At 39.8% G+C, this 23,848-nt stretch overlaps 1 protein-coding gene across 1 annotated transcript in view; it reads left to right on the top strand.

The window, feature by feature from the left end:
- Nucleotides 1–17,880: 17,880 nt before the first annotated feature.
- The window catches only part of UNC5D (unc-5 netrin receptor D), a 158,417-nt gene continuing 152,449 nt past the window's right edge, over nt 17,881–23,848 (top strand). The window contains exons 1-3 of the mRNA XM_054180839.1: nt 17,881–17,903; nt 18,193–18,294; nt 18,425–18,600. The gene's annotated coding sequence lies outside the window, so the exon portion shown is untranslated. The remainder of the gene's footprint in view (nt 17,904–18,192; nt 18,295–18,424; nt 18,601–23,848) is intronic.

Raw genomic sequence — 23,848 nt, 5'->3', positions numbered from 1 at the left:
TCTAAAAGGTATTTAGTGTTTCATTCTATCATGCAAATTTCAGACTTTAGAACTATAAAATTCCAAAATGTTTTACAAGTGGCCCTGATCCATCAAAGACCTATCTGTCTGTTTAGTTGAATGATAATAAGCATTTATTTTCCAATACTGCTCTTTATCTCACTTGGTCTTTACACAGAACCATCTGCTTCAAGTTAACTGTCTTTCAGACTGAGCTCGCAAAGAGCCTTGACCTTGTAATCTCATCTGTGCCTTTGACCTTGCAGAGCTTCTCTGAATGAAGGATTAGGGTCTACCACATGCAAGGCAGCTTGTGAGAGCAGAGTTTAACATTGCAGATTTGTATTAGAGTCAATGAAGTTTTCCCTGAATATGGCTTGAATTTCTGATTTATTTTGCAGTAAGACAAAGCAAGAAATGGAATGCAAGTTCACCTGCTCCATGTGTTGTCTTGTCTGAAAGTCAATTCTTGGTTAACTAAAGCAGTAAGGTAAATCTCTGGCTGTTAGACTGGTCTGTTTATTCTACCCGCTGATTTTTATCTTTTTTTCCAAAAGAGTAAATGCATTATTTAAGGCTTAGCAAAGCAAGTAAAGGTATCACTACACAAGGTACTTCCAACAAGCTGGATTCTAAGCAAGCAAGAACATTGCCCACTGAGGCATGTGTTCAATGGTAAATGAGTTGTATTTGTGAATTGCCTGCTATTTACTGTAAGGTTTTCAATAGAGATCTTTCTTGAGCTAAATTACGTTATCACAATAAAGTTAAAAGGAACATGTTTTCTTCAGCCAAATCTACTTAGTCATCAAGCACCCCAGTTGCTTTGAAGTGTTGCCGCAGCCCTAACTAATAGAAGATACTCTCAGACTTACCACCATGTGGCCTTGCCGCTCATAGAAGCATTACTGATGAAGTGAGAAGCATGCAGAGAGCACATGTGGAATAGGAATGCATTAAATCTGCTGGATCTTTCCAATTTGAGACTGACTCTTCTGTGTCTTGATGCCTCTTTGCTCTAGCAGCATGAAGAACTAGCTTACTTTGGAGGATTTGGAATTATTTCCTTCTCCCCTCTATCCCTATCTTCCATTCCTTTTTTTAATCCTGTATTGCTGTCCACTTGCTGAAGAGAGTAATGGAGAATTTTTGCTGTTTCTTATATACATTCAGTGCCTGCAGTTCTCAGAAGAATCATTTGAACTTTTTAACTACGAACTCTAATTTCTTCTTTGATATTGGAAGCTACAAGAATAAGAGACATAAAATCCCTCCAAACTGTTGTATCTTTAGGTCAAACCATGCAATCAGACTAATTTTCATATGATCACCACCTAGGTTTGATATGGTGATTTTGATATGATCTCCTCATGTTTTGGTCCTGGTTTGAGCAGAGGATTGGACAAGGTGACCTCCAGAGGTCCCTCCCAAAGTAAATTATTGGAAGGGTCTACGATTCTGGTCTATCAGATGATGCTTTTAAAAACTGTAGGAGGCCCTTTGACTCTGCAGCTGTGAGATGCAGAAACTAGGGGCGAATATTTAACTTCAGTCTCTTGGATTGACCTGGTTGCAGTCATGCTTTAAATTAACAACAAATTCTCTTCATTGTATTTTTGGCCTATTTTCTGTGATAAATTATTCTCATACTTTATAGCTCCTTAAATTATTTTTTGTAGTGCTGTTTGCAAACCCATAGAACGGGATGCCTGAAAAAATAGACAATGGAAGAGATATTATAAACTGCAATTGCATGTAATTGCTGCTTTGTAAGTATTCATGGGGGAAAGAAAAGGCTTCCTTATTCTTTCAAATTTGACATTCAATGTGTAAATGTTTGTAAATCTGTCTTTTTCTTTTCTAATTTCTTTTTTGTTTGTTTGCCCTAATCATGCACTGAGAATGTTTGCAGGCTGTTACGCATATGATAACCAGGGTATGCAACAGTCAGAAACTGCTCAGAATCCCTCCCATGGTAGCACCGTGTCTTTCTGACTTGTGGTGAACCTTGGGGAAAACTTAGAATATTTCATCCTGTTGAGCACTTGATTGCCCTCATGCTTTTTAAAACTCCATCTTTGGTTTTGCAGTTTTCTGTTCTTCAGAACTTCATAGACAGAAGTTGCCTATGGCTCAGTTCTATCCTTAGAAAACTTGAGGAACATGGTGTGGTTAGTTGTTCCTATCCAAGATTTGACAAGAGTTCTAAATTAAGAAGTCATAATTGCCTTCCTTTAATATTGGGGTTTTCAGGGTAGAAGCAATAATCACTTAGGTTCTCGGTCCTTCCCACAGGTGAAAGAGAATTCCCGAAAGTCAGTGGAGTATATCTGAAGTGTTTTGCATTTTATGTTGTGACATGCTATGGCATCCCTTACAACACTGAATGTGTTAAATGTTACCTCTTCAGGATAATTATTTTTCAGTGGCGCAGAAGCCATGAAGAACGGTAAATATATTCCGCATATTTCAGGCTGATATTTCAAGTGGTCTGGTACGGCAGAGGCCTGCCTAGCTGTGGTCAAATACAGGTAAAGAAAGAATAGCTGGCAAACTGTAGCAAATAATCTCCCTTTCTAATAATCTGAAGATGTTAGAAAGCTTTCTAATGCCTTTGCCCTTCGTGTGTTCCTAGCATGTTTCTCAGACTTACTCTGGAATGTATTGTGCTCCTCATAATTAGGGCCTGTCTTCTACTGGGAAAATAGAAAGCTAAGGAAGGAGGGGGGAGCCCTTGAGATGATGTCTAAGCAATAAGTTCCTAGTGTTTTATTGAGAATCCAGCATTTCTGTTAAGTAATTTCCCCAAGCAACTGGGATTTACTCAGTTTCCTAGGTATAATTAAATGATAAATCTCGGCATGGACAGCATCCAATATAGAGTAAGTCAGTTCTGCTGAAGTGGAGTAGGACCCAAGATACATTTGACTAGGAAAATCCAGCCTGGGAAGGCTGTGTTCTCCTGTCAGAGACCAGAGAAAAGGCAGACATCACTGCTTAGTAACCCAAAAGCTGTTTGGCAAGTAAAGAGTATCAGCCGTATTCTGCAATATGCAATTTTCTATGAAACATATTTATAAAAGGGCTTAATATTTCATCACCAATGTGAGTTGTTCTTACAGGGCTCTTTATTGTTGTTGCCACTTGCAAGAAGAATCCATGTTAAAAGAGTATGTTGATTAGGGAAAATATATTGCGGTGTAGTTATTTATTTCTTTACACATTTTCCTAAACCGTTAGAAAGCCTACTTCATATACCAGTCAGTTGGCCTTTATAAAATATTTTTATTAAAAGGTTTTCAAGACTGGGCCCAGACCAGCATTGCAGTTCGGTACAGGTGGCGTCTGCTCCTCTGTACATCAACACGTTCAGCTGAAATCAAGTGTCCTGCCCGTGCTCTGGTGGTTTTAGCCTTTGGATCTAGGTTAGTCTACACTAGAGCTGACCTCAGGAGGAATGATCTCTTCCTGACTCTACAGTGGAGACCCCTGACTGGAATGTCCTTATTATGGCCAGTGTCTCTTTAATCATTAGTGAAAGCACCCTAGTTCATTAAGCTTTCAAAGCAACCAGGAGGTTAAATCATACAGAACAAACACCAGTAGCTAATGTGTATGCAATATAATACAGCAGAGGAAGTATCTCTTGTGGGCAGAGAGTGGCAGGACTAGTAATTTTATGAATTGTATCATTAATAAAATATATTTTATTCTATTTGATGCTGACTTTGGAAGGTTCCTGTATGATTATTACATTTTTAAGCATCAGATTTTTTTTTTTCTAAAGGCTTTACCGGAGGCTAAATTCAGATCTAATACAAAATTCAAAGAGGTTCTGCTGAAATGCCATTAAAATTTTAACTTTATGTTCTTTCAGGGGTTTAAAAGTTATAGAGGGAAAGCTGTACAAGCCAAAAGGAATTTAACTATAAGATTCCTGTGTTCTGTAATAGGTAGAATGTCCAACCCGATATAGATTCTTTGTTGGCTTATGTATTCTGAATATTTGGGGTATTTTTTCTTAGTAAATGGTTGTGCTTACTGAAGGGTTTTCAGCACTTGATCTTTTGAAGTGTTTTTCACCATGAAATTTCCAGTCTTTCTGTCTTGTTAAATTAAAATTATACAGAGATTTCTAAATCACTGATAGGATGTTATTGCTCTTCAGATCTTGCCTGTGCAGTTATGGCTGGGAGATGCTCCAATCTGGAAGGAGCCAGGAAGATGATGAGCCTTGATTGCTTTTATCCAGGATCCATTGCTTTGTTGTTCACTGTCAACCTTCAGTAGTTGCTTATTGGTTTCTGACCATAGTCCGTATCTAGATTGTGTGATCCAGGAGTGCTGCTCAGGGTCGTGGCCTGACCCCTACCCAGCTGGAACCTAGGTGCATACCGACCTGCCTCTGCACCTTCTTTCAACGGAAAGGGATTCTTGGTGGTGGGACTGTAACGGAGCTGGAGCATCCTCTGACCATGTCCCCATCACAGCAGACTATTTGTCAGTAAATAATTCGTTTGACAGAGCTAACAGGTAACAAGTTGAAACACTCCGAATGTCCCCAAAAGACAATATTTTCCTGCTTTCTGTGAAGAATCTACCTTTCGGTAAATATAACTGTTCATGATATATGAGAAACAAGTCCTTGGCCCATCACTGACTCCATGAAATATATAAATGTCTTCATGAGTTTATTGCATGTTACCTCCTATGATGGTTTTAATTTACAATCTAGAGTTATAAAACCCTGGGAAAAATGTCTTTTGCAGGCTCTTAAGCATTATCATTCTCATATAATATTTTTAATATGCCATGGACACTCATGGCAATTAAAATGCCTGCTGATGTCAGAAGCATCTCCTGTGGCACCTTTGCTTTATACTATCCAGGAAAAAAATCCAAAGTTCTCATGCCTCTCTGAAATTATTCCACACTGGTTTTAATTTTGATGATAGCTACTGAAAAATTTATGAATAAGCTTGTCTGCTATCAAAAGCTGCCTCATGGAACTTTACAGTATTGACACTCCGTCATGATAGGAAAATATGTATCATCTCAGTTTTGGAGAATGTGTCTGCAGGAAGTCAGGCAGCTCCAAAAAGCGTAGACTCTATTTATCTCTGCTGTGGACCCAGAGCAAGTAGCAGTACTACAAATCCCCTGTCTTCTCTCTCCGTCTGAAATTCTTTATTAGCCCTGCCAACATATCTCAGGTTTGAGGAGAATGTTACTAGAGTTGTTACTGACATGGATGCAGAGTCATCAGGAGATGAGATCTTTCTAGCCACTGGAAACGTGCTGTCCCTTCTGTGACGGGTATGGTATTGCTCTCTGGCAGAGGCTCTGAGTGTGGGAGCCCCCCATAGTTGGTATGGAAACAGTGCTCTTAATGCCGGAGCTCTCTGGGAGCAGCCCCGTGTGCTGTCTCTGCCATACCTGCACTTCCAATTGGATGGGGCTGAGCCTCTCTAGCATGAGCTTCTTAACATAGACAGCTCAAATCGCAGCCTGGCTGTGAAAGTGTGGTTTACTGTGGTTCCAGAGCTTTGGTGTTCTTACACTAACTGGGCAAAAGATCTGTTTCCACTACATTATTTATAAATGGGAAGCAAATGTACCAAAATAAAAGGCAGTGGAAAGTAACACAGTACTTTTATAGTCAACTGACTCTGACAAGCAAATTGGCCAGCAGCACTTCATTAAGCAGATCACCTTGCATAGCGCACACTGCTGTAAGAGCAAGTTTTGCCAGAAGTCAGTTGCGCTTTACTAATGAGAGATGTTTGGATAGTTTGTGAAGTCTCTCTCGTTTTCTTTTACTTTATGTCAAAGAAAAGCAATTTTTGTTTTATGTCAAAAAAAAAGCACTTTAAAACTCTCCTGATCATGCTATGTTGTTTTACATAAGGGTATTTGTTCGTGCCTGTTTTATCGAGTAGGGTGGGAGTCAGCACACAGAAGAAATCACAGATAAAATAAGTGGAGTGGGAAGTGCAGACATCAGTTGAAGGGTCAGCAAGGCTGGACGCGGAGGACAGTGCTTGGACTTTATTTCTAGTTTTTTGTTTTCTTCAGTGTATTTACACCCTTAGGGAGTTTTTTGGTCAGAGAAATGGAATAGGAAAGTGATTTGTTCCTTTGAGAACAGTAGTTAGAGAAAAGCTCTTTCTCTTTTAATGCTCCTGGTTGATGTTACCTTTAGTAATTGTCAATGTGCTGGCTATTTGATTCATTCCTGCATAACTATGAACTTAGTAACCTAAGATCGGACTTGGAAAAATTATGTAGCTAAATTCCGAAGTGAAATTCTGATTTCTTTTCCATAACCATTGCCCAAGTCTAGAGGTGAATAAACTCTGAAGTATTCCGTTTTGAGCCTTCCCAGGTGTCAACCCTGGGATCCTGTGTTGGATTTATGGTGCCATTTATAAGTGTTTTCCCATGTTTGCAGCATCCTTCCTGCACTAGAACAATTCTGTCCGGGGGACCTGAGCAACACTTTAGATTATTCTAAAGTAGCACTGTGGAAGGGTTAAAATAGGGGGGCAGGCTGGATAAATCTCCTGTTGTGTCCTATCCATGCAGTAAGTATTGTAAGAAGAGGAAGGAAGGAATTAACATATAACTGGGGTATGATCCAGGAGATCTGGGTTCGAGGAATTTGGGGGGCGTAGTAAGGATATCTTTTGCTGCTGTCTTTCTGCAACAGCATTACAGTAATCATAGTGAGAATTTTTACTTCAGTTCCTATGAGTGCACCCATAAATATGTTATCATTAATAGAAAACAAGTAAATATGCATGTGTATGTATATACATACAGATTGAAAATATTGCAAAATCCATGACTTCTTACTGACTCCATTTTGTAACACAAACTGAATTTTCTTACCTTACTCTTTATAAATGTTGTCCTACTTGCTCACACAACTGTTTCTTAAAAATCTACATGCCTTTGTTTTGACAGGGTTTAACATTCCCCAAAGGATTGTATGCATTCATGTGTAAAAGGGAAAAAACCAGTTCCGTGCTGTAGCAAGAATGACCCCAAATGCACGTCTTCACTCCCAAAGCATAGTTTTTCATTGTCAGAGTGGCTAACCATGTCAACAAGCTGTTATTGTCGACCTTTAATTGAATTATTTCTATGCGGTAATGTGCTAGTGCATAGGGTTGGTTATTTCTAATTCTTTGGGTTTCATTTCAGTGGAATGGAACGGAATAGACAGAAATAAAATCTTTTTGGGAGGAAGGGAATGAAAGGGGAGGGCATTAGGACATGTGTAGAGTGAACTGGTCTTGCTTCTTTGGTTTTATGCCTCTTTCACTATCACTCCATGTAGCATTACATCTATGTTCAATGGAAAATCAAAATCTTTCTTGCACAAAATGCTCTGGTGCAAAAGATAATATTAGATGAGCAAAGCACTGAGTGCTAATGCATCAAGATTTAAGATTTTGCTCCATATGTGTTACATTATACGTTTAGTATATATGCAGATACTAAAAACTGAAATTCCTGATAGCTGAATCTCTAGGCTGGTTATTTCCTGTCCCTCTCCTTAATGACATTCGACTGTTCTACTTTGTCCTATCCTTCAACTCAAGCAAAATGGACTCTTGAATTCTGAAGTTTTAGTTTATTAGGGAATCGTGATTTTCAGACCTTGGCAATACTTGTTTTTCGTCACTTCATCTCTTTTTCATACAGCAAAATATGTAGTTTGATAGTAGGTGAAGAATTAGCATCCATTCTCACTCTCATGATTGTAGTCTCATGATTGTGCTTTATTAAAATGAGATGCTGAGCAATTAAAGACAGCCTGCTCACTATGTTACTGAACACTTAAAGGGAAATCTCAAAATTCAGTTTGTATTTCTAGAGACTCACAGTTAGAAATGGCTACCTGCTACCTTTTTTCCTTTGAGAGTTGGTAGAAAAGTATGGCTTAAGAGAATAGTAAAAACATAATTCACATGTCTTCCATGAACACTACTGGTAACAGATGAATTTGCAGGTGACTCATACCACCTATGCTGGAATAATGATTGGGGTTTGGGTATTTGCATTTGTGCCTAAAAAGATAAACTGTCTGTATTGGTTCTTACAGCAAATGCAGCGATATTTATCCAGGAAAAATGTGAACGGTAATGAACTCAAGATGTGATCTGATTTGATCTCAAATTTTATAGTGAAATAACTGAGATTCTGTTTACTCAGTCCCTTGCATTTATGACTGTCAATTGGAAAGAAAATTGCTACTAATTCTACCTGAAACGCAAAGCTTTGGAAAACTGAATTGAGGAATATCACGGGAGTTACTCCTGACTTGCATTACAGTTTTCTGTTGTCTGTATTTGTTGGTATTTTTGTTGGTTAGTTTTGCACCGAAATAAGAAATGAGTGTATAGTTCCATAGAAATCAGTGGAGCCTCTCTGATTTACACTGACATCAGTACTGTGCTCACCACATGGCTGTGTTTAACCCTGCTTAATATTTGTGCTCTCTTAACTTACCAGAATAACTACGTTTAGTGAAGGGCTTACTGTTTCATTTAAGAGTCTTAAATGAAACACATGGTGCTTGCTGGGAGTGTGAATGAGCAGGGCACACTTTATCTCCTGCGTTGCGAGAGTGCCAGAATGCTGGGCTATTTTGGGATGAGGTAACAGACAGAATTAATGTGGGCTCTGACAGAAATCAGTCCAGGGTTTTAATATTATTTATTCTGTGGACGAGTATGAGTCTCTGGTTTGTCTTTAAAACTGTCCCACCCTTTTCAGCTATTCGTATTAAGAGATGCCTTAGCAGTGACAAAGTGGATTTCATGAAAATTGCATGTCATCTCCTTCACTAAATAGCCAACTGGTGCAGAGCCCGAGTGAGTTGGTGAATTTCCCTCCAGAGAGGGTTTCATTTAAATTAGTGGGTAAAATTGATTCTTTTTCAGAACATCTGTTCCTGCTTCTAGACTCTCGATCGTGGTGGTAACAATAGCAAGTGCAGCTATCCGGTTTTTTCTCACCCATGTTTTCTAAATCTTGGTTATTGATCTTGTTTAGCACTGTTAATCGGTCTCTCTGCTTTTCTTCTCCCTTTTATGGGCTTGCGTTTTTAGACATAATTAGACTTTGTTTATGCAGATATTTTGTAAGCAGCTGTGTCAGTTGTTTTGGTAAGTTCAAGACTTCGTGTTGTGGTGGGCTTCTAAAGTTCATTAAAATCTTAAATCAGACAGACTAAAGGGAAAAAGCATAAAAGGCAATTAAAAGCCCACATCCATGTCTAGGTAAACAAAAAGTATGCTAAGAACCAGTATAGAAGTCTCCAATGACTGACATGCAGCATTTCTTCTGAGTCCCTCCCAAAAGTTCATTTATAAATATATTAAACAAAATATGCACTTGATGGCATCTAACTCCTAATCCTTGGTTGTGATGAAAATTGGCCTTTTATGTTTACTCCTTGTCTTCTGTACCGTAGACATCTTGTAATCATGACAGTGCTCTGCCTCTCACACATTAAGTTCTTAGCTTCCCGAACAGAATTCTCAGGGATAGTGTGATGAATTTTGTATTTAAAAGAATTGAAAAGTTACATTTAAATGTTACTGTTTGACACCAAATTGCATCTGAGTTTTATAAAAAAATGTGGAAGACTTTCCCTCTCATTCTGCAATGTTTAAGTTGACACCTGATGATGTTTGATACTAGGTAAGTGGAGGACAGGCAATGCTGAAATGCGATGGTACTGTCCGTCTGGCTGCATCCCGTATCGGTGTCAGCTGAATTCTCATATGGACGTTGGTTCTTCAGCTTGGCATCCTTCAGTGTAGGATCTGTAAAGACCACAAAAGGTGATTAAAAGACAAAGTGGAAAAGAGTTTTCTGAAGCATACAGCTGGATGGCAACTAGACTTTAAGTGCCAAAATTGATAAGAATTCGTTTTTCACAAGGAGGGTGCACAGAGTTGTAATATTGATGCCACTTTAAAAATAACGGGTTTAAACGTTTTTGTGTGTGTGCGCATGCACAAATGAACCTATCTTGTTATTACAATTACGTTTTATTTAAAAAAAAAAAAAAAAAAAATTTTCCTTGGGTTTTTTATAGCTGGCTTTTCAGACAGCCAGGACATGAAAATGTTCTAAAAATGCACTACTGTCATATCCCCACATTCAACAATGTCAGCGCTAGCGGCTCTGACAGCCCTGCTGAAGGAGGCCTCTAGCATTTCGAATGCTGTTGATTCAGCTCTGAACAAACTGATGGAGTGATAGGGACAGAGATAAAGGAGCCAGCAGGTTATCTGGATTAGCGTTGCCAATGCTGGAGCAGCTGCGGCCTGAGTTTGTGTTTTCAGTAGAGAAATTAGAGTGCTTGTAAATAAGTCTGCTGTAGAAGTCTTATGCATAAATACAGCAGATAGACACTGCTGCCAGCACGTGTGTTCACTCCCTTGAACTCACAGGAAGCTACTGGGAATCAGCACAAAGAATGTTCCTTAGTTTTTCCATTTCAAGAGCAAGATTTGCTGCAGTCAGGTAGAACATAAACATATTTTGATGCAGTAACTGGGGCTGTGTGTTCCCCTCAGGAAATCATGACGGGTTTATTCATTAACTTTTTGAATGTTATCACTTGGAAATTTAATTTTGTACTCTTTTGTTTCATTTTGGTTTTGGAATATGTTTGTCCCCCTCATTTATTACTGCTTCAAAAGGTGAAATCAAAAGGAAAGCAAGACTTTGTTTTAAAGAACACTGTCTGTTCCGGACCTGTTGGTTTGTGGGAAGTTTATTATGCTTTCTGTTGGTAGACAGTCTTTTTAAAAATACGAAGAAAATGCTCAATTCTTTGCTTTCTTATGACCTCTTTTTTCTCTTCAAACATGTTTATCAGAGGAATTTTTTCACAGGGTGTACAATAAAATTAAATTCATGCTTTGTGTACGCCTGAAAGACCTGCTGACAGTTCTGAAATGTCTTCATGAGAAAAAGCAAATATGTCCTTAAAATTGCATTAAAGTATGCTTTCTGTCGATAACCAGTCTCACGATGACATGTTGGATATGCTTATTAAAATGATCCTTATTATATTTAAACAAGAGCACTTACAGTCACATAAAACCATGTTAAAAGGCCTGTAGGCCTTCACGTTTCTTGGCATGAACAACTGTGAAGGCAATAGTAAGTTTTCCTTGTTTTCTAGTTACTCCATAGTAGCTCCCAAGGATGCTTTGAAATGTCTGGAACACACCTTTCCTGGAAAAAAGAAATGGGATGAATTGTATCATGAGCTCAGTCCAAAGCAGTGGTTCCTCTGTGCAAAAACGGCTTGACATGAGGTGTTGCCAAAGAAGCTGCCAAGGCAGTCCTTCGAGTTTGAGGACTGCTCGCTGCAACGGGGAGAATTTATTGGCTGTTTAACAGCTGTGTGTAGTGCACTCAAAGGATGAATAAACAGTAATGAATTGGAGCAGCTTATGCTTTATTTATTTATTTTTGATAGTGGAATTGGGAAGTAGCTTTGAATTAACTGGGCTGCTTCTGGTCTGTGCAGTGGGTAATTATCTCCTAGGCTTGCTATGGTTTGTACGGTACTCTGTCCATCTGCATTTCACCTGGGGAAATCCACGCTACAAGCTAAAAACAGCTCTGCTGGCTTCGGTAGGGGGGGAAGGGATAAAGTCTTGATATTTTCGGAGCAGAGCTGGCAGTAGAGCTGGCAGATTGTCATTGTTGCTGAGCTGCTTGTTTTACTGCTGTCTTGTGCTAGTGACACAATGTTCCACGGTTAGGAAATGTCAGCTTCATGCATGAGCCATCCAATGAGAGTATCAGTTCTCTCAACAGGATGAGATCCTGGCTGAAATGAGTAACTGCCTGCATGCAAATCCATCCTAGAGTCAGTTAGTTAAAGAGTTAGAGCGAGGAAATATCATTCTGCCTTTTTCTCTCTGTTAACTCTTTATTTCCATCTTTTGAAGTAGAATTCTCTATACGGGTTATTACTGATATACATGTAAATCCTTATCTTATTTATCTCTCTAAACCAGGTGCACACATACCAACTGCAACAGCAAAAGCAGATGGTGTAAGTTGCTGAGGTCCCCTGGTACTTTTTGGAAGAGGAGATATTATTCTGGATATCCTGATTAATTATACTGTATGCAATTGCGTTTTACCTGTCTGTGTTTTCCCTTTCTTTTGTTTGAGGTAGCTGTGGGGTTTTTTTAAACTTCTAAAATAAAGGTCACTGGTCTTTTTAGAGCTGAGCACAAGCAGAATTCTCACCTTTCCGTAGCAGTTGAAGTTTAATATACAGAAATGCCTGATTTGGGGTAGATACTAAGCTTTTGTTGAAGATTTTGAGAAAAAGTTTGTGTTTAAAGCTGGTTGAAATGTAGAAGTGTTTCTCTATTGGAAATTCAGTCTCAATATTTGTATTAAATAAAATTAAATATTATTTAGGAGCAGCCTAAGAGAAAATTAGGAAATATACTTTCTTTGGCTTGTTTGTGTTTTCTCTACAATATAAATTTAGGGGACAGGGCAAAAGAAACAGAGCATTACTGTAAGACATCACTGGGACCAAGAATTAACGTGTAAAGTTGAAGTGGAATCTGAAGCGTTCACACCTTTCTCTGATGCAGCTGACACTGGCCGCAGCCCACCAGTATGCTACCAAAGCGGTTTTTTCTAGGCACTTTCCAGGTTTCTGGCTGTCTGTGAACTCAGCTGCCCTATCTTGCAAATTGTATTACACATATTTTGAAATGGTTTGAAAATGAGGAGTGTCTGCAAAATACGTGTTGCATGTTAATCTTAAGGCTTTATTCTTCTGTCTTCCCAACCTGATCATTAAGAACAAAATGCTTATATACTAGTGACAGGAACTAGCATTCTAAAATAAATAAACTAGAGTTGTGTGTAAGGGATTTGAAGCCAAATATTGTAGGAAAAATGTACATTTGGAAGGATAACATCCACGACTGGAAGACACATATTGGAAAGCATTCACTGTTTAGATCACAGAGAAGTAAAGGTTAAATCGGTCAAATAGCATCATATATCAGTGAATGGAAAGATACCAGAGCCAAGACTCTGTGAACAAAAAATCTATTTAGATCAAAATCAATTTTAGGAAGAATGGCAAACAATTTAAGTAAGATAGAACTGCAAGGCTTGTACAGCCCCGCACAAGTTTATTTTAGTAATGACCGCATCTCTGCAAGCAGAATTGGGTCATTGTAATAGATCTTTGCTTCTCAGATATGGTATAGAGAACAAATGCTACCAACAACTACTGTGTACAAATATTCCTGGGTTAAATTCAAAAGCAGCCTTTCCCAATTCATCCTTGAACCACCAGGAGGCAAACACTAATGTCTTTGCATCAGGCACTCATGAAAACTTCTTTGGAAAACTTCTCACAATCCAAATTATATGGGTTCGAAAAGGACCTCTTGCCGCCTCAGCTATAAGGATTGGCAAGGCCAGCTGCAGGATAGCAGCAATACTTTCAGGGTTTGGTAGTTTGAAGCTGTTTCCTGTTTCCACAAACTTCAAAAAACGTCAAGAAAACATCAGGGTCTGAGCAGGGGGCCCAGCAGAGATCCAGCAGGCAAAGAAGCAGGGATTCCCCTTTCTCACGCATGCATACATGATGTCAAAGGCTCTGGTGTTACAATATGGTCTAGTTTAAACAAAACCACAGGCCCTCCATTCTGAGAGACACTCAGGACCTCGCTGGCAGGCGCAAAGTAGACTTGTCCCCTCAGTGAAGGGCTGCTCTGAACATCTCCCTTCTCTCCAGCGATAGGTGGAGCTGCTACAGCGCAGATCACTGGAAGTCCCTGATGGAGGGTCTCACTCGGCTTCAGACTTTTCCTGCCATCAGAATGAAATATGAAAGCACATCAAACAGAACCGGCACCCCTTTTAATTTGTATCTGTATTTCTTATCCTATCAAATGCATATGGATGAGGAAGATAAAACTATTTTTTTAAAGACCAGTTTCTTAAGTTCTGATGAGTTGATATAATATACCTACTACTGTTCTTCAGTTTATTATTAATATCCTTTTTATCAGCTGCCAACTCCCTTTAGTGATTTTTCTTTCATGAATTTTTTTGAGGTAAAACAATGCATTTCAGAGCAGCTACTGATGGCCTTGAATCTAACATTTGACCAGGAAACTGTATTTTCTCTTACAACTTCTGTTCAAAACTTGTTTGGGGTCTTACTTCATTCTTCTTAGTAGCCTTTTATTACTAATTGAACAGCTATTTCTAGTCGATATAGTTCCTGTAAGTTAGTAGGAGGGGCGGCATTCACAGAAAAGGGAGTTTTATTTCTTTATCTTAGGCTAAGCAGAGGCGGGGTCTGCGGTACCTCTACACACACAGGGCACTACTGTTCTCCAGCTGAGCTGCAGGAAGGGCCCACAGGTGCTTCCCACCCACTGCAGCGGTGAAGCAGAGGCAGCTGCGTGCATCGAGCCGCCTGATGGGGGTAAAATAATGCATTCTCTTAGTGGGGGGGGGGGGGAGAGCCTGGAGATGGGAGTTAATGCAGCTCAGCTCATGAATGGGAACTAATGAAACCAGTGGTTCAGCTGTTGGTGATCATCTGTACAGACCCGAGGTAACACCACTCCTGAAGTGGTTTAAGCTCTTTGTTTAGGCTCTCTGGCAGAGGATAGTTAATTAGCTGAATAGCGTGGTAGGGATGTTCTTGCTGCTCATGTAGTAACAGACAGAGTAGTTAAAAATCAGAAAGATACTGAGGCTGCACTTTGGGTTTTTTTCTGATTCAGAACTTGTCTATTAGGAGCTGTGAAGTCAGAGAAGCTGAATGTGGCTTTTTAGAATGGGACAGGGACACCAGCTTGCTTTGTTGCGTTAGCTTTGTGCTTGCTTGGAAGAACAGAAATGTGGCCTGTGCATCTGTGGAGTTAGTTATCTGAAAAAGAAAAGGTTGGTTTTGGTGCCTGTAACATCAAGAAGCCTGAGAGAATCCAGGGCTGTGATACAGCGCTGCCTGGTCTGGAATTGCTGACTGTTAGTTCCGGCTGCACAAAGAACAGGATCCACCTGAAGGGGGCTGACATGTTTCTTGGCTGAGTCAGGGAAGTGAAAGAATGAAGTCAAAGTAAAGGAACCGCAGTGTGGCAATTCCCTCCCACTGCTTTTGATCCACAGGAGATCATTAAACCTTAAAGGTAAGAGAGACGTTGTAACCCTCTCTTCCTTGTGTCCTAAAAAGTGATGGCTGTATTTAGAAAAGCAAATATGATCCCTTTTTTTTTTAATTGAGCCTTTTGAAAATGTACTTAAGAACCTATCATCTTCCAGAAGTTAATTGATATTGAAGTTAGTATTTCTCCTACTAATAAATTGCGGGAAAGGAACAAAACTTTCCACAGTGAAACAGGAGCTGGCAACTCCTTCTCTTTCTCTCTCTGCACTAGCTTTCAGCACAGAGCAGTGACTGCATGCTGCAGCTGTGACCCTAGAGAGATAAGGGATTGCACTGGAGCGTGGTTTTCATCCTATCCTCCCACAGCGATCTAACAGAATTTGTTTAATAACATTCCTTTTGTTCTGGCAGATAATCATGGGCTGGCCCAGATAGCATCACAAATTTGCTCCTTTCTGATAATAGGATCTTATCAGGGCTTCAGCAGCATATAGCATTTTACAGGATATGGCTTTAATTAAAATGACGGTATGGGACAGCTGAGGTTAGATTCCCTGATCTGGCATCTTGTAACATCAGACTGGAAAGGGACAGGGTAATAAATGTCTTTTCGTCTGGTATGAGAGAGAAGGTAGAGAACTATTTTGCTGACATATTAATCATCTATTGGCTGGAGTTACTGCACTTGAAAGTTCTGAGGTAAGCTGGCTGTGAAGGCATGCTGTAACTATAGACTCCGCTGCTGGATCCCCAAATGGGCTGAAACTGAAATGGCAGGGTTTACACCTTTCTCTTCAGCCGTTAGAGATGCGAACGTCAGGTCTTGTGATGCGGAATACAATATTATTGGCGTTCCCTGCAAGTCTATGGCTGTTTCTTAGTAGGGGTACAAGTTCTTCTGTGTTTGGGCTACATAATAGATGATTTGGTTCAAGCCTGTGCAAGCTATCCCAAAAGAAATGTGTTGCAAGGAGAAGTTCTGAGGTAGTGGGCTGGTTTGGAAAACACAAACAGTATCCTCTACTTAACAGTTCATAAACTTTGAAATTCAGAAATTATGAAAGACCAATGTTGCCCAGCTCTGAAAAAACTCGGGGGGAAGGGGTGGGAGACACAGTCTGTGCAGTATACAGTGCATTCTGCACAAAGAAATGTGTAACTTGAAGCTAGTTCTTCAATGCCTTACATCAGATTTGTGCTGGTACTGAGTGCTTAGGTAGATGAGAAGCTTTTGGCAGCTCTCTGAACACACTCTTCTATGCCCCATGCAGAGTCAAATCTCCAGCTTCTTTAAAGTTCACATATCAGAATTCACAAATCAATAGTAACCCCCAGCCAGGCAAAGGTTCCTTATCTTTGTGCTACTTAATGCTTGCTGCTAGAGAAATCGGGCAAGGGAGAGTGAGTCCTGCCTTATCTGTAGCAAAAGGATGGCTATCAAAAAATCTGCAATATGCAGAGCCTCACCTCCTCTTCCCATCTGCCACCTCGAGAACTCCACAGTCCTTGTTCCTACTCCCCAGTTCAGCTTCACATTGACAACAGCCTGTTCTCCCTCGCCCTCCCTGTCAAAGATCAATAGGAGACCGTGCTGTACTGCTGGTTACAGAACTTACTGAGGTAGTGATAATGTTGACAGCTGATGAAAGAAGAGGAAATTGTTCAATAACAGTTCCTCTCTAGAAAAGGTTGGTTCGTTGTGACTCCAGCTTTCTAATGAGCAAGGGGCCCCAGAAGTTCTAGAAGACGCTGTGCTTATTCAGGACTCAGTGTTAAACATAATTTTCAAAGTTGCTAACTAGGTGCAGTCATTTCTAACTTCTGGAAGTTTTCAGTCTTTGAAGGTGCAACTGTGACACAGCAACACATCAAAGCAGGCATCTACCTTTAAGCAAGTTGACATACTGAAGCTTTTTGAGTACTAAGCATCTTCTAAATTGGAATTTCATTCTCTTACCACCATAACACAATCAAGGCTAGTTATATGATGTTCTAAATAACAAGAGATGACAATGGATGAAAAGGCAACAGAAATCAGCTGACTTAAGGGAAAATAATTACTTTTACTCAGCAAGGCTGAAGTTAATATTTTTGAATCATTTAATTGGTTGATAGAAACCTCCTAAGGAGAGGATTTTTTCTTATTAATCTTAGTGCTTTTCTTGCTTTGTTTTATTCCTCTATGTATTTTGTAGCTTTTAAAAGCTAAGTGAGAGTCATTTATATCCTGTCATTATTGGCTTTAAAATCAGAGGTTAAAGACAATCACTCAGTGTAGTTCTCTTCCTGAATTTGTAGAGTTTATTCCCTTGCCTAGGTATCATGTTCTAAAAACCTGATGTGATGTTCTGCTTTGGGGATATAATGTAATACACAATAATTTGGTTTGGTTTAAAATTTTTTCATATCGAGGTGATTTCGCTTGCAGTGCAGATTTCACACAATACTGGAAGAATTGGTTTTATGTCTTACTCTGCAAAACTCATGGATTTATTAAAATATATGTGTATGTGTGTTTAACTACATATGAAATACAAACTTCCTGTTAAAAAACATCTGTGTTCTGATCCGGAGAGCACAAATAGTGCTATCAAGTGAAGCACTTCCAGTTACTGTAAGAACTTTAGTGCAAGTCACAGCTTTGCTTCTAATCGAAGTGGAGTCTCCTGGTAATACTTGGCTACAGTCACATTCCCAGGTTAAAATATAGTATCTAGCTTAGAAACGTAACATGTCTTTTTATCTTAGTTCATTACAGCTACGCTTTAAATAATCGGTAATTGCTATCCTTTAACCTTTAGTTCTAACCTGAGGCAGCAGTTACTTAATAGTATTTTATCGTAAGTGTTGAGGAAAGTAACAATCTGTATTTCAAAGCAATTTACTTTTAAGCTTTTATCATATGATGTGTGCTTCTAATAACTTCATAGTTATTGTTACCTGGTCTGTCATCTTCTGACTCCCTTCCTCACAAATCTTCTTTATAGTGTGATGAAGGAATTGTCTACTTCAGCTATTTGTGTGTGGAGACATAAAGAAGACTCAAAGCATGAAGTGCCCTGGCTGAAGACTGAAGCAAAAACTCCATGGTAAGTGCTATGCCTTTCAAAATTATGTACGTGCTCTGGTTTTTTGCTGCGTTACCTTTTTTTTTGCAATGAAAAGTCATATGTGAATTGATGTGATCCAATCATCCCATTCTCTGGACTTACGTTACAGTCACACTTAGATTCTTCAAGGAAAAGTTGGAGCCTCACTTTGTAGGAATTATGCAAAGTGAGAGATGATGCCAGACCCAAATGCACCGTGCTTTAAATACGTAACGGAGCCTCAAAAATGAGAGGGAAGATGTAACTTGGAGGAGTGAATTGACCTGTCCTGAAGTCTTCGTCCAGGTTAGTGGTTTCCTGCAGCCCATGCTAGTGTCCTACTGTTTTTTCTTCCTTTAACTTGTTGTAACGAAGAGTAAAAAAATATACCAGGGGATAATTTATCTGTGAATTTTGAGGGAATGTTTGAACTGGAAGCGTTCTTCAAGAGGTGGGGTTGGAACAGGAGAGTTAAATTTTCTTTTGTTTAGGTTGAAATACAATTTTCAGTGTCACATTGTCTTTGTTACCTGTTTGAGTTGTAATCCCCTTGTAAGAAATGCTTCTGTAGGATCTGTGCCTGCTATAAAAGTGAAAGAAGAATTGTGTGCGATTAAATGCATTTGATTCTTCTAATTTTTTTGCAATGACAAATACCTGAACTATGGGAGAAAAGGGCTCAAATCATACCAAAGGTGTGTTTTGCGCAATGCTTAGTTCCTGTGGAGAGGTAAATGGCACCCCAATAAAACATAAAATGTCCATGCTTTAAATACTACAAATATATTGTAAGCAAAATACTTCCTCCTTTGTTTATCTGCCAACACTTGACTATGGGGATGTATTTTCATTTACTAAAGCAGGTGTAATTGTAAATCCTTGGTACTTGCAAGATTAGAGGAAATTTTTCTATTTTCTAGTAAGTTTTCCTGGTAAAACACCAACACGTAAACTCAGGTCTTGATAAGTAAAGCAAAAAAACCCCTGCATTGCACTTTACATTTTCCTTTTCAGAGTTCAATAAGTTTTCCCTAAAGCCGGAGAAAATTCTACTTCATCTTTCATAGAAGGCCACTTCCGCCAGGCTGCTGACTTCATGGTCTCTTGTGTGATTACTTATGACAGAGTTCATTGTATTTTGTTTGAGAACATAATTAAGTCTTTAGTGCATGACAGTCGAGTGGCTAGTCAGTGTTACAGTGCTTGCTGCTTCCCTCTGCTGCACAGCACTGGAATTGCCCGGCTGTCTCCCATAAATCCTGTCTTGCAGAGAGATAGGACCGTTCAGGGGCAGATACCGTGGGTGGATTTGAGGGTTACCTGTATAGCCCAGGGAGGCAGTCTAGTCCAAACTGGGTGCTGCACCAGATTCAAAACTGTCGTGGCTGTCGGTAGCTTTTGATTCCACCACAACTGCAAACTTCCCAGGAACGGTCCTGTTGATACAGGTCTAACTTGGGCGATACGGTGTTTTATGTCACTTAGTGACGCTTAGTGTTCCTGTCGATGACATTCTGATGTAGCCTAGTCTCTGAATTGGGAATCACTAGGTCTGCACACCATGGAGGCAGATTTTGCTGGCCTTTACTGTCACTTGAGAGGGTTTGTACATATAGTGCCTATACGGACTGCTCTTACCACTGCCATTTGTGTTTCAATCTGCTATATGTCACTGTGATATTACTAACTTGAGAAATCTTTTGGAGGTGGTGAAAGAACACCTAGAGCTTGGTACCACTTGCAGGAGGGTTTACTAAATTCTGTGCAGCCAGCTCCTTTTATCCATTTTCACTATAATGTGTATGTCAAACCTCAGAGAGGCATTTATATGGCCTGTTCTTGACAGGTGGAATAGGTTAATTCATCTGAAAAAGAAGCAGTGTTTTCTTGATGGTGAAAGAATTATTGAAATTCTGAACAGACAGGTTTTTTTCTCCATCCCTACCTTTAGGTTGGTTCTCTGTAACTGCAAAACGCAGGCTAAACATTGTGCTAGTTGTTATCCAATTCAAGTATAGAATAGTGTTTTTCGCTTGTCCGCACCTGCTGGAACCAATAGGAAGAGTTCATTCCAGTAAGCAGGCTCCAAACATAGCAGGCTGATAGGGGGTATACAGTGGGATTCATCTTCACTTTAGCTAAATTGCACAAATCTAGTAAAGTGGACCCAAGATGATGAAGTCATGTGACAGGTTTGCTGGCTTTAGTGTCAGAGTGCTGTTGTTCTTACCAGTATTGATAGCATTGTACGCAGGAGGCAAGGAACATTGGGTTAAGTTGAAAATGTGAACGCTATTGCCACCGCCTATTAAACCAATTGATATAATTTTCTTTTTTATGTCTATATGCAGAATTTCTTTTGGAAACTGCTTGAGTACATTAAACTCTCAGAGATTTCCAGCTCAAATGGGATACGGAAGATGTCCCAGGGTGGGGAGAAAAAGATGTTTATGCCCAGCTTAAGAGGGTCTAGTATCATAAAAAATTTTCTTTTTTAAGGCAGGCGGAGTCATCCCATGACATGAGCAATCTTAACCATGTTGAGTTGGGTTTTTTTTGCTTGTTTTGTTTTTCTACCTTGTAACAGTTCTGTCTCTGAGAAAGTAAACAAGGTGTGAGTGTGGACTGACTCCTTAGCCTAGAATTACAAAGCTGAAACATAGTAATAAGTGATTGCTGAGTATGTGTCTATTACCAGAGGGGATGCTTTCTTACAAAATGGGACAAGCCAATATCTGAATAGCTTTTCTCGTGGGGATTTCCTCTAAATTCAGGAACTGGTTGCAATGATTGTATAGCTGCCATCTCTCTGCACAATTGCATCACTTGCTCAGCTGTAGTGAGTTCCTTAAAGTCTCTTGTCAGTGTTGCAGCAGTAGCTCCTCCCTGCCACACAACGCTTGTTCGTCTCATGGTGGAGTTATATGGATCCTTTGATGTGCTCTTTAAATTACAGTCACCTGAGAGATACTTAGTTCTTTTTTTAATTAGTGCCTTTGAGATTCTTGAGTCTCTTTTTTTTTTTTTTTCTTCAAACTCCTCAAACAATTGTAGAAATGAGTGGGTGGCCAGTAGATCTGCCACGCTTCTAGACCCATGCGACGTTACATTCATACAACTTGCTTCTCCATCTCTGTGTATGTGACTGTTGAGTTGGAAGAAATCTTCCTGGCAAGACCTATGTATCATAGTAGAGCCCGGTTGGCTCCGTGGCAGGACATGCTACAGGGCAGTGGTTTCTCTGGTACAGTGGCCGCCATCTGGGAATGGTTTATCAGGTGTTGTATGTTCCTGCCACCATCCCCAGAGGGGTGCACAGGCAGCTCCTACCCTTCCTGCCTAGGAAACAGCCTCAGGGATGTGTACGCAACAGCAGGAACAAATGCAGTCACCTCACAGGGCAGTATTTGGGGAGTGGCAAGAGGTTAGCAAGCACACTTCATGGTGGGAGCTGTCAATAACTGGGTTCTTTGCCTTCTAATCCCGTCAAATGGGGAGAACAGCTCAGCTAGCTGTTTGGTACTGGGTTGATACGTATTAACTGGCACTTCTCAGAAAATCCTGTGACTTGCACCGAAGTGTGCTTCTATTGTTTCTCTGCCTTGTAGCTGAAATAATGTTTTAATAGTTAAGGAACTACTCAACTACTTGTTGTCTTTCACACCTGAGATCATCAAACAGTTGCATTTCATGATGTGTGACTAATTATGAATAATTTAGAACTGTAGTTATTAGGTGGATGCCCTCTGCTTTTGCACTGGAGTTTAAAATGAAAATAATAAAGCAAAGATTTCACTTCCCCCTTTTCCTCTTGTTGCTGAAAAGCCATTGTTATGGGGCCATTTCAAAGGCACAATTAGGTAACTTAATAGTGACACCTGCGTATTTCCAGTCCTGGTAAAATGGTACTTAATTATGGTAAAAATAATCTCCCCTTTCTAGTGACTCACTATCAGGCTTCAGTGCACAGGTTAGCAAAAAGGGGAGACAGGAACTGCTGCAATGAGTCCGATACGTTCAGCAAATCAAAGCAGGGTGAAGTGTCCCTAATCAAGCCAAACATGTTTGCAATTTAAATGACTGGTACCTGCTTCAGCATCTTTCCCCAAGCACCTTGGGCTTCACAGGAATCATGTGGCAACATCCAGGCTGAAACTCCGATGGTCTCATTAACCCTAGTCTGGAGCATTAACCTCTTATCTTGCTAGTTAGCTGATGGTCTGTCTTTTGACAGGTTCTGTACAAGGATTTTCCGAGCTTTTCAGGTTGGGTTTGGGTTTTGGTAGTGGTGTTTTTTCTTTTTTTCTTTTGGGAGGGGAGGAGTGATGACGAGGTCCATCTCTCTAATTATAAAGTTCCTTTATCTGTTTCTTTTGTCTTACGACCTGTGATTCTGTCCATCTGCATTTCATGACTGGACTGTAATCATGCATAGTCACTGAATATCTCTCAGCCTTCACTGTTTAATTGCCAGAGGAAGGTCTTAGTGAATTCTGCCTTTCAGTTCGGATGAAAAAAAGTGGCAATAACTTCCCACTCGATGAGAAGGTTCTGAACTTATTCAGTAATAGCCTTTTGAGAACAACACTACCTCTGACTGAGACTGAAATAGCTAGACATGTCACTCGCTTTTTTTCTGTACTGGCAGAACAGAAGCAGACTTGCCCAGTGTTTCTTGTCCCTTGCCCTCTAACTATACTCTTGCTCACAGCCAGCAGCATCCCTGCCAGCTCTGAACTGTACAGCAATGTCTGCAGTATTTTGAAGAATCTCTCAAATAGTCTCTTACCGCTTGAACGTGTAACCTTTTTTCTTTTTTTTCTTAACCACAAATTACAAATAGCTAAGCTACTGAATTGCTTGTCTAATATCCTGCTGCTTTGGATTTTCTTTGTTTGCTCTCAAAGCACGCTTTCTAATCCATGCACATCTCACCCTTGCATCATCTATTTCTTGTGGTGCACCTCCCATTCCAAGTAAACGTTCAGACAGGAAGATCTGAGACAGGATGCTAAATCTGGAGTAGATACTTCGTGAGTGAGTTTAACGGATGGGGAGCACGAGCGATGCGTGCTTTCTGTTTGCAGTCTGAGCTCTTTACGCTGAGGCTGGGGCACATCGAATAGCTGCCGTTTGCCAGAAATCCAACTGCAGCCACAACAAAAATGCCTGGATGCGTGACAAATGACTGTAGGTGGGATCAGAGTATTAATTTATGTGGAGAAATCTAAAAGGGTATGGAAATAAAATAATAATTAATGCTGAAGTAGGAATTCTTCTTTGCCCAATTGAAGGAAATGCTGCAGGTAAAATTTCAAGTGCAGCTGATTTCACCAAATTAAAAATGAAGGAGTGAATTAGGCATTAAGATTATGACATTTTCTAAATGCCTGGGTCTTATGATTCTTAAAATCGATTAGCGAAGTTCGGATGTTCATCACCCCCTTGGCATGTTAATCCATATTTTCCTATTCTGATGCACAGCCAACCACTTCAGCATTTTACTTTTTATCAGATTAACTTTGCTCTGTGGTGTCTGTCAATTTTTGGAATG

The sequence above is a fragment of the Rissa tridactyla genome, chromosome 20 (genome assembly GCF_028500815.1).
Source record: "Rissa tridactyla isolate bRisTri1 chromosome 20, bRisTri1.patW.cur.20221130, whole genome shotgun sequence".
Classification (NCBI taxonomy): Eukaryota; Metazoa; Chordata; class Aves; order Charadriiformes; family Laridae; genus Rissa; species Rissa tridactyla.
The sequence above is the reverse complement of the archived record's forward strand: the minus strand, read 5'-3'. Positions and strand labels throughout refer to the sequence as shown.